The sequence below is a fragment of the Desmodus rotundus genome, chromosome 2 (assembly GCF_022682495.2).
Source record: "Desmodus rotundus isolate HL8 chromosome 2, HLdesRot8A.1, whole genome shotgun sequence".
Classification (NCBI taxonomy): domain Eukaryota; kingdom Metazoa; phylum Chordata; class Mammalia; order Chiroptera; family Phyllostomidae; genus Desmodus; species Desmodus rotundus.
In genome coordinates, this window is record NC_071388.1 from 6,164,336 (window position 1) to 6,182,088 (window position 17,753).

At 47.9% G+C, this 17,753-nt stretch overlaps 1 long non-coding RNA gene across 2 annotated transcripts in view; it reads right to left on the reverse strand.

The window, feature by feature from the left end:
• The window catches only part of LOC123479643 (uncharacterized), a 33,251-nt gene extending 16,015 nt beyond the window's left edge, over nucleotides 1-17,236 (reverse strand). The window contains exons 1-3 of one of the 2 annotated variants that reach the window (XR_011650733.1): nucleotides 17,143-17,236; nucleotides 16,300-16,454; nucleotides 10,554-10,719 (exon numbers count right to left, since the gene is read on the reverse strand). This is a non-coding gene — a long non-coding RNA (uncharacterized lncRNA). Of the gene's footprint in view, nucleotides 1-10,553; nucleotides 10,720-16,292; nucleotides 16,455-17,142 lie in introns of both variants that reach the window. The other variant, XR_006655319.2, reaches the window with a different exon arrangement.
• Nucleotides 17,237-17,753: the final 517 nt, after the last annotated feature.

Here is a 17,753-nt window from a genome sequence, read left to right on the forward strand (position 1 = left end):
GACGGTGCCAAGTTTCATTTAGTTCAGACAGGGCTGTGTCTCTGGCTCACGGGCCCCTCCTGCCCTAACAACAAGCATCTTATTCCAGGAAAGATTATGAGCCAATTATCAGGAGTTATTTCACAAAACTACTCCTGAGGAGACGGGCTGCCTTTAAAGAAAACCAATCTACAGAGTGTTTTAAAAATAAAGTAAAATTCGAGAATAGCAGACTTCTGTTTTAAAATATGTTCGACCCAATAAGTTTAATTATTTTTTTTTAAAAAAGCCGTAGAAGAGTTGAGGTTCCAGGTGCAATGAGCTAAGTGCAGAAAGCCACATAATTTAGGGCCCATTGCAAAACGAACATGTGGACCCCCATCCAAAAATTCGGAATTTCAAGATGGCAACAGTAAGCCAAGCACAGGGTCTTTCTGAGTGGGGCACACAGGTAGGACGCCACACAGGTAGGACACCAGGGCAGGCCCGGTTGCCTTGGACCCGCCATCACATTCTAGTCCGCCATTTGCAAACCCTGGTCAGCCACCGGTGCCAGCAGGAATAGGGGGTGAAAGTGCACAAGGGGATGTTTCCAACCTCTGTCTTCTCACCAGACAGACTACAACTTTGACATGTGTTCCCTGTGTAATAGTATGAGAATCGTGGCTTTTTTCTTTTTATTGACTTATAGGGGTGACGTCGATTAATTGGATCATATAGGTTTCAAGTGGACACATCTATGACACATGATCTGTATATTGCAGAATCATGTGCTTTGTGAACATTTAGAAAATGCTACTTTTTGTCAGGACCCACCCTTTTCATTCCTGCTGTGTTTGAGACGTCTCCAGAACACACACCCACCCCGTACCTGCGAAAGAAGCCACCGCCTTCATCACCTTTTGTCAATTGAGAACTGGTCCAGGGACACACAGCTACTCTGACACCCCAAGTGAGCTAAGGACCCTCCCTCCCTGCGGAGGGGTTCACAGAGGGGTGCCCTGGGGCCCACCCCATTGGGTTTGCACACTCAGGCACTCTCTCAACAAATGTTCACAGCACCTGAAACCCTTCCAAAGAAAACTGTGAGAATTCCACCCTCCACCCGACATTGCTGAACACTCGGTCTCTATGTTCCCCTCCTGAAAACCAAGCCAATGAGATGGGATGTGGAACAACAAACGTGTGCCCTGCTGAGCCACACAGCAGGGATTTGGGTGCGAGCCTCCTGCGTTTATCACAGTTAGGCGGTCAGGAAGTCTGACGTCTGTTGAAACTAAAAAGTCATTCACCCCCCCCAGCAGGGCTGCTTCAGTTTACAGTGGGGCTATTCCCTGTCTAGAAAAACCACGGTGCTCCGGTGCAAAGGATTTGGGTTGCTTTCCATCTGGATTTTATTTTGCTTTTTTAAAAATTATTTTTAAAGGTAGTTAATGTTTGAGTAGGTAATACATTCACATGGTATCAAAAAGTGCAAGTAGGTCCGTGAGAAGTTTCTCTCCACCCCATCCCATTGGTCGCCACTCTTGGTACAGGGTTTCCTATGCTGTTCAAAGTTTACTATGCAAATACAGCAAATACACATTCTCCCCGCCCCTTTTACACGAAGGGTGCTGTGCCACACACCCTCTTCTGCACTGTACTTCCTAACTCAACACTCTTCCCTAGAACTGTCTGCATCAGTGTATGAAAAGCACACCCCTTGTTGCATTCCATTGTATGAATGTCCTGTGATATCCTTAACCCGTTTTCTCTTAGGGGACACTTCCCATGCCACTGATATTTGACTGTTATAAAATTACCCAAATCTGTTCACATGTGACCCAGCACAGAACCTGAGGCCAGCACTGTGGCGAGTCAGTCCCCGGTGTCCCATAGGGTCCTTAAGGCATGGTGTCTCCATCATGAAAAGCAGGTTTCCAGCAGGAGGCACCCGTTCTCACCCCACAGGAGTTCGGTGCCGAAGGTTTTCCCTCTCAGCTAAGTTCCTCCCGAAATTTTTCTGAGAATTTGCCTCCAATCTAGAGATGTGTAACCCGTTTACACATCCACTAACCAGTTGACAAGAATCTATGGGTACAGATTCAAACAAGGTCCCAGCTATCAGAACTGTTAAAGGCCCACAAACACCTTTACATTTTTCACTAACATTTGATTCCTTTGATTCAAGGTCTGTTATATGTTGAGAGATGTGCAAAGAATGAACTAATTTTAACAAGAGAAAGCACTCTACGAAAGGCCTATCCTCTAGGAAGTACTCAATAAATAACAGCTAAAAATCAATGAGCCAGTCATATGCACTCATCCCGGTCAATAAAATGAGCACTAACTAAACACTCAGAAGATACAAATAAACACAGAAAAGGTCAGTGTACTGCCTACAACCCAGGTCGGATGGATCCCCTCCACCCCCAGTTTCTAGGTTAACATGTGATGCCCTCCAGCAGACTGGCACCCCAGGCCTCACCACCACACCAGGTGTGCGGCTGCTAGAACAGAGGCCTCACACCAAGGCTTCAGAGAGACCTGTGCGGGCGGTTCTCCAAGTGTGGTCTCACCAGGGACCCCTGGGAATCTCAGACCTCAGGGGCTCCGTGAGGTCGAAGCCATTCTTCCAACAACATAAGGTGTTATTTGCCTTTTTCACTCTTGCTCTCTGGGTTACAGTGGAGTTTTCCAGAAGCTTTGTTGTGTGTAATATTGCAACGAACCGAATACAAAGGCAGACGTGGGAGTCCAGGTGTCTTCCACTTTCACAAGAAATTAAAGGGACTGGAAAATGCAAAATACTGTTGCTCTTCCTATTAGAATATTATGTTATGGAAAATGTACTTTTTTAATCAAAATGTTATTTATGTCAACATGTAATGGGTTTATTGTTGCTGCTTTTTAAATCAATCAATAAATATTTTTTAATTTCTCAGTTTTACTTTCTAATATAGTAAAAATAATCTGTTTAGCATAACCCACAAATACAAAAGCTCTTCGAGGACTTCAGTAATTTTAAGAGTGTACAGGCATGCCCAAACCCAAATGTTTGAGAGCCGATGGCCCACACGACAAATAAAGACATGCAGATGGTGAACGTATCAACAGGCGGTTCTAGGAGGTCAGCTGGGCTGTTTGTTCAGTTTGCCCTGGTGTTCCCAGCCCCCAGCACGGTCCCTGCATACGGTGGGACGAGGGAAGCTGGGAGGGAATGAGGAAGGTAAGAGACCTTCCCACAGATTATTATGACATAGCACAACTAAGTCAAATGGGAAAACTCCCAAAGGTCAATGGCAAGTTATTTGGGGTGAATTGCTTACCAGAAAAGAAGGCAGGCCAATGAAGAAGAAGACAGGATCTATGCCGAAAAGGAAGGAGGGACCCTGGCTGGTGCTCCACCAAGAGCTCCCAGGCACACCACCCACCACTGTCCCCCGTGTGGGCAGCCAGGTGTGTCCAGCTTCCTGGGCCCACCCTCCACAGCAACACACGTCCTCACCCACACACTGCTATGGTTCTGATGAGAATGCATTTGGGACCCGTGCCTGGGGGTGCCATTGCTGGGTGCCCCAGTCCCGGTGCTCATTGCTGACTTATATGCAGTGCCGCGATTTTGTCCCAAGTGCTACCCCTGTCCACGCACCCACCAGCACTTAGCACTTGAAGCCTTCTAGCGCTTCTTAACTTTCCTAATAGATGTAAAGGGATCTCACTGCTTGCTTTGCGTTTCTCCCACGCCTAATAAGGGTTTCCTCATGCGCTTGAGTGTGGGGTCACCTCTCCTGTAAATCACCTGTTTAGACCCTTCACCCTTTTTTTTCATTTGAATTCCTTTTTCCTCTTATTGGCTCATAGGTGTTTCTCACGTGTTCTTCACTGACTTTAGTGGGGGACATAGCTCCCTGAAACTCGACACCTTCTCTAAATACATGTAAACTTTACCTTTGTTCCTGGAGTCCTCTGGGGCAACACAACGCTTTATTGCCTTTTCTTACTTATGACGTGAGCTTGCACATTTTTCTTACTAATCTTTCCCCATCTCTCAGGCCAAAGATATCCTCTCACATTTTCTCCCATTGAATTTGAGGCTTTACCTTCCACTTCTGGTTCATTAGTCCAGTTGGACTCAAAGCTGATGATGAAGTGTTTTTATATTGCAAAACAAGCAGCGCAGTAGCCCATGGATAAGAGCCAGGCATTTCCTGGCCAGAGGGTGGCCGTCTTGAGCTGGCACCTCTGGGGGCCACTCACAGGTATATGCTAAAGTCTATGGTAAGGATGGGGTGCAGGGAGGGCAGGGAGGACCCTTCTAATGGAGCCGCTCCATGCAGAGCACCTGGGAAGAACACCTTTGCCTTCCTCACCGAGCCCCGGCATGTTGCAGCCATCTTGTTGGTACAGTTTCCAGGAAAAGCGCTTTGTGGTTCCAGTGTGGCAGGCACAGCTGTCCTCGGAGCAGTCCCTGAAACGCTGTTCCAATAACCGGGGCCTGCTGTCTGCCAGAAGCTGGTGTCAGCACTTTGCCCACTTTATGCCAGGACCTCTGTTGCGCAAGTTCCCGTCAAAGCCTCGATGGAGACACTGCGGGAAGTGTTGAGACACGGCCGGTGAGCATTCCTCAGGCTGGCTCCTGCCGCGGGGTGTGGGGTGACACACTACACCCCGAGAAACCGATATCCTTGGCCAACCTTCCAGCTCCCGCTCCAGGAATCCATTAACAGCCTGTGTGTCTCCTGAGCCCAGCCCTTCACTTGAGGGGAATGGTGAGGGTGTGACCTCTTTTTAGCCATCTAGGGCAAATGCAGGGCCACGATCAGGAATTCTCACTGGTAAAGCTGTAGCCCAATGTGGAATCTAGAAAAAGTCAGACTCATAGAAACAGAAAGTGAAATGGTGGTTGCTAAGGGCGGGGTGGGATGCATAGGAAGAGGTGGGTAAAAGGGTGCAAAGTTTCAGTTATAAGATGAATATACTACGTTGTATAATTGAAATTTGATTAAGACAGTAGAACTAGGCATTCTCACACACGCACACAAAAGGTAAACATGATAATTAACTCAGCGGTGGGACCCTTTCCCCACGTGCATGTCAAATAATCATTCTGTGCACTTTAAGTACGCTACAATTTTGTCAACCGACCTCAATAATGCTAAAAATGAATAAATAAAGTTGTGACCCAGCACTGGGGTGGGGTTCTCACTGCCCTCCCAGACCGAGATGAAGCGAGCTTGAACCCCCAATTCCATGAAGGCTGCATTGGTGTGAAATCATCTCCATTAATTCCGACTGTCGCCACAGCTGTGGCCAGGGGTAGTCTTAGGCCAGGTTGTTTGTACTTGTCCGGGAGATCCTAAAAGAACAACACACAGGAACATTCTCAGCGAACAGATGGGCAATCACCCCGGTCACTGGTAAATGTTTTTACTCCCTCAGGACACTTTCCTACTGTCCACCTTTCCACATGTCGTCTAAGGGCCCCTGAAGCCCGTCAGCCTGTGGAGATGACACAGTAAATGTGGAATCCTCAGGGAAAAATGGTTCAAGAGCTGTTCAATGGATATGGCCTTTCAGGAATGTAGTCGAACCTGTCCTTGTAAGTGCTGAACCAAAGACTCCACAACTGAGGGGGGTGGGGGACATATTCAGGGGCTTGGTGTTGATCTCCTGAGGGAGAAAAAGGAACGAAGCTCATCTTTCATCTTAGTTTCATCGTGGGTTGTCCAAACTTTCTGATGGACCAAATGTCATTTTTGTTTATTCTATAGCTTAAAGGGGTGACATACACTCTCCGATTTCACACTTTGCCCCTTTGGAATCCAAACTGTCAAAGTCACAAAGGAACTTCTGGACTTTTCCCATGCGTTCCTCTTTTGTCAAGCTGATGATGAGGACGTTGAAATGTGATACCACGGTTGTGTTGGGGAGGAAGAAACTTTCCTACACCCTTCTAGGTCCTTCCAGATGTTGTAAGAATTAAATCCACATGAGACAGGCCATTGAGAGGAAATAATCAAATTGAATTGCATATGTACATACAGGAGCCACATACACAGGAGAGTCTGGGGCCGCACATATACGAGAGGTTCCGAGACCGAGAGTGAAAATGAGGAGTAGGTGACTCTCTGAGCGAAGAATGAGGTAAGGCACCTTGAGACCTCAGAGAGTCACACAGGATGATACGTAGAACAGATGTTCAGTGATTAGATGTTTGCCCAGCCCTATAGACAGCTCATAAAAAGTTATTTGTGATCACAACTTGTTATGATCAACACCCCAAATTTAAATTCTTTAAGGGAGAGGTAAAATGTTCTAGTGAGTCTGCAGGATCTCAATGACCTTCAGCTCAAAATAATTCCCATGCCACAGTAGCACACCTTGGGGAGGCCTGTTCTGACCTCCTGCACTTGGAATCCTAGGAAGCAGTGACTCCACCAAGCACACAAAAATTCAGGCTCGACAGAAACCTAAACCCAGGTTTGGGGGATGTTGAGTGACAGCTGTCCAGACATTTGCAGAAGCAACTTTAAAACAACCTTTAAGACTTGCCATCAATAAGATCAACTTTGGCAAAGACCTCTCTACACACCTCCTCCCCCAATCCACACAAAAACCACTCGCTCTCTAATCGCAGAACTAGATATTAGGGTAGTGTTCTTGACGCCCCCACAAAATAGCACACCTTAGAATTAGTAGTTAGTGTCTAATTAACTATAGGTTGTATAGCTGGAATGAAGGCACTCACCACATTTAAATAAACACTCAATCTCTTTTATAAGCATTTTCCCTTAGAATAAAGATGCATTGCTCTTGGCTGACTCTGAAAAAAGAGGTGGGATCCTACTTGAAAGCTTCCAGCTCCTCAGCACCTCACTGGGGAGTTTAGACCAGTAATGACCTCCTATACACCCCCGTTAATAATGGTAGCAACTGTTTCTTCCCAAGAAGATTCTGTGCCGATGCCTTCCTTACGATGAAAAGACTAAACATAAAAACGTACATTGAATTACCCTGTCAATCCCTGTGACACATATCCTCCAAGTGACCAAATATTCATTGCTTCACAGTTCAAGCCTGGGAGAGGGATTGGCTTCTCGAGAAGGAGACCATCATAGGGTGTGTGCTAGAACTGCATGAGACCCTACTGAGTGTCTACTCAGTGCTAAATGATATCTTTAGCCCTAACAACAAACCTACCAACAAGGTATAATAACATCTTGTTATGTATCAAGCTCAGAAAAATTAAATAACTTGTCTAAGGTCAACTAGCAAGAACCAAAATTCTGATTTTGTCTGATCCCAAACTATTGGTCTGTATTAGTCTGCTCAGGCTGCCATAATAAAATACCATAGACTGGGAGGCTTAAAAAATCAGACATTTATTATCTCTAAATTTTAGAGTCTGGTAAGAAGTCCATGATCGAGGTGCCAGAGTGGTCCATCTCTGACGGCAGCTCTTCCTGGCTTGCAGACAGCTGAGCTCTCTGGTGTCTCTTCTTTAAAGGACACTAATTCTGTTAGAACAGAGCCCCATCCTTATGACCTTATTTAACCTTAGTTACTTTCTCAGGGGCCCCATCTTCAATACAGTACACTGGGGGGTTAGGGCTTCAATAAAAAAAACTGGAGGGGAGGGGGCACATTCACCCATAACGTGGTGTTTCTGCCACATCACGCTGCATCTCTGTATCAACAAATCCATTAGCAAAACTAACATTAAAACTTTAGTATTTTTAGTGACAACCTCATAAACAGAGACTCATATCTTCCCTGGCTTAAATATGTTCTACCATTAAACTTTTTCTTCCTTATTTCTGAAAGACAGACAAGAGAAACAATCAAGAAACAAGAATCCAAGTGAGCAAGAGAGTCAATCTTTTTCTTGAAGCTGTCCAAGGATTGTTTTCAAATCATCACACCTCTATTTCAATCCTGTCCGTTTCAGGTATTCTACATATTTTCTCCTGTGTCACACCTGCACGTCTGCATGGGCTAAGGTCTTCTTCATTGAACAGAAAGTCTTCATTTCAATGTGATCACTAGCATCGCCGCAGAGATGCCTGGGAGAACAAAAGACAACTCGACCCCTGGCTTCCCTGGGCTCGCAGACGCAGCTTGTCAGCTCGACCATCAGCAGGGCCTGGGCTACCCTCCCCCCGCCCCAACGGCCCCCCCACCCCCCCCATGCTAGCCATGCCCAATACATCCATTCCTCACTCAGAATGCAGCAGAATTAGAATATTCCCAAAAGAATGTTGAGCTACAAGCCCCTGAAAGATAGGGTCCAGAGAGAAATAAGCCTCCTCCCTGCTGTGAAAGATATAATCTTCCTTTAATATTGTGAATCCCTAGCAGAGCAGAAGTCCTTTTCCTCATTGCATCACACTCCAGGGGGTTCTGGCCCCGGGGGAGGGACTTTGAAATATAGAGGGCTGGAATTTCAGGCAGAGCGCACTTTCCCGTCTAAGGCCCCGGGCAGTCCGGATGGGTGGGCCTGAGTGTCGTGGACAGCACGGAGGGGCCCGGAGGCAGCACTGGCTCCATCACTAGGCACTCAGTCACATGCCCGCACCCATCCGGATTTAATTACCCTGGCATAAGCAAGAGGAACGAGGTGCGCACTGCCAGGAGGGCCCCTCCATCTAAGGGGGGGAGGTAAGGAAACAAGTACCTGAAATAGTAGATGGTCCTGTGGGAGCACAAGGTACCATGGGGGCAACAAATGGGAGCAGCCCAGGGGGCTCAAGGTGCCTTCAGAGAAAAGGGGGATCCAGCTGAGTTTTGAAAACAGAAGAAAGGTTAAGACCATGGCCTTGGAAGAGACTGCCCAGGGTCCAGGGTCAGCTTCCAGCATTCCCTGGCTGTGTGGCCTTAGGAGTGAGGTAACTGACAGGGGCAAATGGGAGACCTGGAAGAGAGGGACGGGATGCGGCCAGGGCTTGGGTCAGGGCCCGGCGCCTGGCTCCCTCCCATGCAGGACAAGTGTTTGCAGTGGGAGAGGTTTACTGTTGGGAGCAGGGGTCCACTGAAGATCAAGTGTCTCAACCTCGGGACAGAGGGATTTGCTCAGGCCTCAGGCTTGGGGGCAGGGGGAGGGGCCAGGCTGAGAAGCCACAGGCTGAGAACAGCCAGCGTCAGGGCACGTCCAGCACTTCGCAAGGACATCTCAGGTCCCTTCCAATGGAGGTGAAAAGCTTGCTCCTCACAGTGCCTTTTCTTATTTTTATTTTGGTAAAGTATACAAAACCCAATTGTTTCCATTTTAACCATTTTGCAGTGAACAGGCCGGTGGCATTAAGTGTATTCATACTGTTGTGCAGCCGCCCCCACCATCCATCTCCAGAACTTTCTGCCCTCGGAATGGAAACTCTCCACCTTGACTGTGTCCTTTGAAATACAAGACGCTCTATTTCCACGGCATCTAATCCGTCTATTCTTCCTGTGGCTGTCTGTGCTTCAGGTGCCGTGTCTCCGGAAGTTTCGCTTAACCCAGGATCATGAAGATTTGCCCCTGTGTCTTCTTCTCAGAGTTCTTATAGCCTTAGCTCTTATATTTAGGTCCTTGATCAATTTTGGTAGATGGCATGAAGAAGGACTCCAACCTCCTTCTTTTGTCTGTGAATATTCAGTTGTCCCAGCACCATTTCTTCCAGGCATCCTGTGTTTTTATTTGCTAAATCTTGCAAATACAGTCACAGGTTTAGCAACCAGAGCAAAGCATGAGGCATGTTCAATCTTTGGCATCTCCAGTTTATCTTTTCCAGGGAGGTGTTACCCCATCTTTCCCTCGCAGGTGAATTAACATCTTTCTGCAACCCTTGGTGTTACACACAAGGCTGGGGCTGAGTGGAGAGACGGCCAGGCCAGGCTCTGGTAGTGTGTGCTGAGAACTTCCCAAGGTCACGTGGCCCTCATTGGATCCAGCTTCTCGGCTCGGTTTCAATTATCTGGTCCAACCTCCTATTGTGCTTCATGGTTGCTGCTGAAACAGAAGCTGAAACTCCAGAATGTTCCTTCTTCCCATACGCAGCACGTACCAGTGTCAGTCTCTGATAACTCCTCCCTTTTAACATGTGTACATTTCCAAGATGGGAGTCACCAGAGTCTTGTCTTCCCTCTCCAGGCCCTGGGAGCCCTGCTAGAGGTGCCCTTTGGGCTCTCTGGCCTCTGCAGTTGACAGAGGTCATTTTCCCTGTGCACTGCCACCTTGGTGCCCAGAAATCCCCCCTCTGACCTACAGACCATCGGCAAGATTGCACAGAGTCTGCCTGTGGGACCTGAGAGAAGCTCGTTGGATTGTGTCCCAACAAGCTGGCACAGCCATTCTCTGAGAAGACACCCAGCCCAGTAGCCTGTGCTGTCCCAGGTGCCTGGCATTTAGCCTGAAAGCCAACTGGGTGATTTACTTTAAGGTTCAGACTCGACACGGCTCATAGCTTTCTTCTGAGCCCCTGAAGTCACTTCCCCAAACTAGCTCTAGTGTCCACACAAGATGACTTATTCATTAGCAAGGGTGAATAATGCCTAAATACACCACCGGGTTTACCACAAAGCCATGCTGGGGGGTGCATGACGCAGAGCCGTCTCACCTGCAGAGCTGGAGTGAAGCAAGCGCCCTCAGTGCCTTCGAGTGTCTTGATTCATACCTGAGATTCAAGACCGAACACCTCCAGGGCCCGGTGGCCAAGGGCGGGGGGCAGTCAACACGATTCCTCAGGGCTTAGGTTAATGGGACTCTCGGTCCTCTCAATGACCCTAGGATGAAGGCAGACGAACCAAAAATACGTTCACCTTCTCCATTCAAGACAATGTTTTTTCTACCTTCACAATGGAACACATACCATGAAACTTTCACTTTATTAAGAAAATTTATCATCACAAGCAGACGTCAGTGGGACCGGAGCTGCGGTCCACAGGTGGGAATTCTGCTTCCCCAGGGAAGCCTCAGACCTGCCCTTGTGGCCTTTAGCTGACTGCATGTGGGCCACCCACATGATCAAAAATAATCTCTTTTACTTAAAGCCAAAGTCAGCTGATTGTTGGTGTTAAATCAGTATCACATCTTCAAAACACTTCTGCAGCAACACCTAGATTAGCACGTAGTCACTGAGTGACTACCTGTGTGCTCAAGCCAGGCCAGGCTGACACGTGAAACAGACCACTGAGCCATGCAGTGCTTTCTGTCAGTGGGGGCGGGGGTGTCTACTATTTCTTAGAGCAAGAAGCTGGGCCAGGCACAGAGGATGAGGAATCTGCTAGCCAACCCAAGGTCACAGGGACAAAAGAGCTGGACCTAGAGGACACTAAAGAGTAAGGCTCTGGACCAAACTTGCAGAGGGCTCCAATCTCAGCCAGGGGTACTCGGGCCAGGGCCAAATGTGGGCATCCAAAGGTTGCCTGCGGTCTACCCACCTTCTCACCATCCCCCCAGTTCTGGGCGTGTCACTCACCTGCTTCACACTCCTCAGGGGCTCCACAGCAGCTACAGGGGAAAACCCGACTACTTTGCACATAGCGAAAGAGTGCTCCTGACCCGGCCCCAGCCCTCCTTCCCAGCTTCCTCTGCTACTGAAGTTGGCCCCCTTGACTTAGGCAGTGAGCCACTGGAACGCCTGCAGGCCCCACACACTTCAGCGACCCCGTGTCTCCGCCTTTGCACATGCCTTTGGTCTTCCCTGAAGTCCCTTCTGGCTTTGAGTTTCCCTGAAACTCCTACCTCATCCTCAAAATCCATCCTAAGCACCACCACCTGAGAAGCTCCCAGACCCTCTCCACCCTCCAAGTCTGTTCACCACACCACAGCCCCCATTTAGGGGGGAGTAGATGCCCCTCCGTGCCCCACCAGCACTTCCTGCGTTCCTGTCCTGTCCTGTTCTTCTCAGAGTATGACGTGATTACACTTTTATATTTCCTAAGCTGGGACATTGAGAAACAAATTGGTGCTCTGTCTTTCTTTTGTGTGTGTGGAAAGAAAAAACAGAAATGGGCAAACTGCAGCCCACAGGGCAATGTGGCCCATGGCCTACTTTTGCAAATAAAGTTTTATTGGAACACAGCTGTGCCCATTCATTTAAGTATTGTTCATAGAGGCTCTCATATTGTAATGGCAGAGCTGAGTAATTGTCCAGGTGACCAGCAAAGCTTAAAATACTGTTGAGACCTTTACAAGAAACATTTACGGATCATAGACTCATCAGTGAGAAGTTACTTTTCCTCCTGGCCCGTCAGGAATGCAGGCGTGCTCCCTAGTTCTGGAACTCCCTGCACCTAGAAGGTTAGTGTGTTGCGACCCTTCAGGGCCAGGCAGGTCCATGGTATTCAGGCAGATGGGAGAATATTCACGGAGCCATTGGGATGTCTGGCATGCCTTTATTCATGCATGGGCAAGCCACGCACGCTGCAAGCTGCGTGTCTATCTGCATGTGTCATGTCGTGGCCCCTGCTCCCCAGCATGGCACCCATCGTGGCACCTGTCCCCTTGCGTGTCTCTCATCATCATCCCCCCAGCAGGGAGTCCCTGCCTGTTTAAGTACCAGAGGGGAACAAAGCCGGCAAGATGCCAGAATATTACATAACATAACATAATTCTGCACATGCGAGCCCACTTCTTGTTAAGGGAACAGTTTACCGGACCCAGTCTCAAGGCTATGAGAACACTAGTTATCAGGCCCCTACAAGGCTATGGGAACACTGCTTCCCTTAGTTACCCAGATGCCTGGGTGAGGAAGCCAGACTGCCTCCACTTACCCTACAGTTAGCGGCAGCTGTGGGGTTTCAAAAACTGCCGAGGAAGACCTCCCCACCCCTGGCCTTTGTTAGGAGAAGGATACCCAGGAAGGGGCAAGTGCTTCATGGAGAAGACCCTGGAGGCAGAGTCTCCGATTGGAGGGCACTCCCAAAGTTATTGAAGTCTGTGCTATGCGAGCACGGTTGAGTGCCAGCTCAGTCCTCATCGACTTGTGGCCCTCAGTAAATCCAGGGAGAAGATTCTGAAGAATTAGAGGGTCCCTCTCAAGAACTTTGAGGTTCTCAGAAATCTGATGTGTGACCTAGAACACACGACTCTTCCGTGATATTTGAGGCTTTGGAAAGGGGACATTAGGTATTCACTCCTCAAGGAAAAGACCAGCCATGGAGGGTCCAGGGAGAAAGGGACAAACTCCTTCCCCCCTCTCATTTGCAGATCCCAAGTCTAGAGTGGGGGCCCCCAGTCCTGAAACTGTCTGTGTCTTTGTAGCCGGAGGCCCCGCAAGCAGATTGACACCCAGCAGGAATCCACAAATCCACAGCCACGGCAGCTAAGATCCAAACAAAGAGCCACTCAGGTGTCATTTCTCCGTTGCAAGGTGCTCTGCTTCCCAGAGTAGTAAATAACTCTAGTAATTTTAAGTCAGAACAAGAGCTCAGGGGGGAATTTCATCCGGATGCTAGCCAAGTCTCTGAAGGCCTGGCTGTGGGGCAGAGCCCCGCCCTGCAGGCAGGTCTCAGAAATGGAGCTCAGCCACCCAAGGGCTGAGACCTTGGCCTCCCCATTGAGAGATGGTCAATGTCCATTTGGTCTGCCTTTTCTAGTTGGGCAACTGGCATGAAATACTTGTATCCCATGGTGAAGATCCCATTCATCTCAAATATGCACTTTCCTGGGAGGTGGCAGAGCCCCCATCTTCCAGCCAATCCACGAGAATTTCCCCAGGATTTCAAATTATTCGCAGGGCCATGTGGCCATTCATCACCTTATTGCCATGTGCTCTGAGGGCCCACACAAGGGAATGTGGCAGAACCACACGCTGCTCAGGAGGAGGACAAACAGTCCGTCCTCCCCCTCCCCAAGGGAAAGCAGAAACTGCAACCGTTTTCCAAGACATTTGACTGGACATGTGAAAAGTGACCCAGAGAGACTTCTCATCAAAGGGCCTGAAGACAATGGTGAATGTCTTCAAAGACATTTCCAACGTCATTGGCATCGCAGCTGCAGGCAGGACTGCCTGCTATTCAAGAACTTTCTAATTGCCTGGGCTGATCTCTTCCCTTGCTTCCAGTAATTTTATTATTATTATCGGGTTGTGGTTTTTGTTTGTTTGTTTTTAGAAATCATCTTAGTGTGTTTTTGACAGTTGTCATGGTGACTTGGCACCACAGAGTCTTCCTGCGGAAAAGTTATTTCAAAGGCTCATGTCCTCAAAACACACACACACACACACACACACACACACACAGAGGAGATTTTTCAGGAAGGAAAAAGGAAGTTTGAAAACAAAAATATTGTGATAAGATCTATAAATTTCTTTCTTTCTCTGGCACCCCCTTGGATCCTCACCATCTGCCATCACCCACAAATTATTGGCTTTGACTGCAATGTTATGACTCCACATGACAGCCAATACAAAACTCTCACACGTTAACGAAGCATAATTAACACAACTGGTGCGTGATTGAGAAAAGCTGGAAATACACGCGCCAGCGGGCGATGAAAGACACCAGGGAGCACGTCTACACGCAAGAGTTTGGAAACATCTCTGCGTCAAGACTACTTGTCAGCTCAAAGGCACAGGCTGATTACCAACATCAAGACATATTGCATAATTTGGAAGCAATTCTAGAGAGGATGGCTGCTGAACAATCTGTAAAGTCACTCAACAAGCACATACAAGTTCTATACCGATGGTGTGGAAGCAAAGCTTTCTATTTTTGTCACAAATATGTACGTGGCCTTAAACACTGTCACTTTCAACCATAGGGACGGGATACAGGATCCGACATAAGTAATGTCCCGTTTTTATTATAAAATGTTTTCTTACAAAATCACAAGTATGTAATCTGTAACGTAACCATATCACACTCAAGCACACCATGTGACATTTTAGGTGAAATGCTCAGATTGAAACTATATATTATTACACCCATACCATCGCCCCACCGACCGCACTCAAGCAGGCCTTCCTCCTGCCGGACCCTGTGTGCACTCGGAGCCGGGTGGAAAATGTGTAGTGTGCAATGATGGGGTGAGCCAAAGAGCCCCACGAGGCCACGCTGCGGAAGGAAGTGTGCTCTGTGTTCCAAGGCTCCACCGTCCAGATGACCGGACTCCCCGTGCAGGAAGTATGAGCAAGAAAGAGCCTAATTCTAAAAGCCATCTTTCGAATGTGATGGGCCTTTGAGAAAAGACAGCTAGGAGAAGACAAGAGATCAACATTTTAAAACTCAAGCAATCGTGTTTGCGCAGCACGCATCCCTTCTTGGGCCTTGCTGATGTTTGTGGGAAAGAGCTGACCTTTCTGGTCTCCTGTTTCCGTCCATCCTCCCCTCCTAGAGGGACAAGGGTCAGGGTGGGCTATGTGCTCATTTGGGGCCTTCACTTCCTCTAACTGCCCTCTCCTCCCTGGCCATGCATGCCTATTGCACAATCTCACTTTTAATTTTGTTTTCACTTTTTTCTCTCCCCTCCCTCTTAGACGCTACTTCAACATTTTTCCTTTTCGATATTCTTTTAGAAATGTAGAACGTTCAGCGTTTAAGTCTCATCTGTAATTTTTTCCTCTTCATTAAATTCCAATTTCCACTGGAACACCATAAAGGAGAAGCAATAAGGAGAGGAAACAAATATCTAAAAGAGAGTGGGGGGTGGGGAGCTACTACCTCAGCAGCTAAAATATAGCCAGGAAAATCGACTTCAGCAAGCTTACAAGATCTACCCTATCTTGCCATGTACAGTGCACACCCATGTTTTGTGAGCATTATACACGGGTTTATTATGCCCATGGTATGTAATCCTTACACCCATGTATAATGTGCATCCTTATTTTTCCCTCAAAAAAATTTTGGGCAAAAAGTGAGCATTATACATGGCAAAAATACGGTAAATCACATTAATGCAAGGTTACTTGGGAAGTCACAGATATCCCCAAAGGAAAGAAAGGTCCTTTTCTTCAACAGGGAGGGTTTGGTTTCCTTGAGCCCCAGGGCACCTGTATGCTAATTTTAAACTCTGAGGCTCACACCTGTCCCCACACCCTTTAGTACACGTTGAAGACTCAATAACAGGAGGGATGAGCCAGAATGTTCTCTTTTGGCTCCTTCCAGCCTAGCCTGGACACACCTTCAGAGACTCTCCAACCCCTGCCCATGACCACCCACTAAACACTCCTTCCCCTCCGTGCTCATCCTACAAACGAAACTTGGCAGGAGTGTGGGCTTCCGTGGGCAGCCTTGGCCCGTTCTCAGCAGGCAGGAGGCTTCCCAGGGGGCCTCCACTCTCCTTGACAAGTATATTGGTTTCTTATTGCTGCTATTGAACAAATGACCACAGAGGGACTTAAAACAACACACACCTAGTACCTTACAGTTCTGGAAGCCAAACATCCAACATGGGTGGTACCAAAGCTGAGGTCTCTGCAGGGCTGGCTCCTTGTGGAAGCTCTAGGAGACACTCTGCTTCTTTGTCCCCTCCAGCTTTCTGGCGGCGACCTGCATGTCCTGGCTCCTTCCTCCGCCTGCAAAGCCAGCAGCAACAGAATCAAGCCAACATGAGTGGGTACGTGGAGGAATGATTTGGGGGTAGGAGGTGTTTTCATGCATGCCATAGTTTCCACTGGGATAGAGAGTTTCGAGTAGCCCTCGGTGTCTGGTCTGAGCAACTGAGACGTGCCCTTCCCTAAGACAGGGGACAGAAGGGGAGACAGGGGTTTGATGAGAGCAAGTCATAATAGTTACTGGTCCATTTGTTATGTAAAGGAGTATTTACATAAGTGAGCATTTATTGTGAATACTAACGAGTTTATAATGAATGAATTTTTGCTGTTCATTTACTTATTCATTCATTCATAAATAGCACTTGGGGCTACAGTGTGCCAGGCAGTGTGCCCTGGGCCCTGCGGAGACAGCAGTGAGCAAGCTAGGTGGCACCTCTGACCCACAAGTCTCGTGTCTTCTGTCAGCCTCTGTGAACCTGGAGGGCCGACCTGTCAGCTTGCATGTGGAAAAATCTAGGCCCATTCACAGTTCTTCACAACGTTTTGTTAAAAGTATATGTCTTAAGATCTTTACACAGAAAATTTAAATTTAACCTAAAAAGCCTGATCAAATGCTGAGAAAAACTTTATTAACAAGACATTGATTTCAAAAGCCTTCTCACTAAGTCAAAAAGCAACAGAATCCCAAAGAAATGAAATACATACTTACTATAAGCCTGAGCCAATAAAAAGATTATATGCCTTGTGTCCCCATGGGTTCCTCTGCTTCCTAGGTACACAGCTGGACCAACTTTCCAGTCTCCCTGGCAGACAGGTGGACATGTGATTGTTCTGGCCAATGGAACGTGGGCAGAAGGAACTCATGCCACTTCCTTGTCTGGCCCATGAAAATCTCCATACACTCTCTTCCCACAGCCGCTGGCTGAGTGGAGAGGATGCCAAGGCTCTAGAGAATGGCACAGTCCTAGACAGAAGGGGCCTGGGTCCCTGAGTGACACTGTGGAACAAACCTCCTCCCCACCAGATGCCCACCACCAACTGGACTTGATGTGAGTACGGAATAAATTCTACTGAACAAAGCCACCAAAATATTGAGGACATTTGTTGAAGAGGTTAGTCCGTAATGACTCTGTATATGGATCTTAGCATATATATGGTCTCTCTCTCACACACACGCAGGCATGCATAAACAATCCTCTCACTACACCCCTCGAATTTTCTAAAACATTGTCTTTTCTCTTCCTTCTGTGAAGCTGTGTTTGCAGCCTCTCCCAGCAGGAACCACAGAACTAAGTCACTGGGTGGCTGTCTCCTCAGGGA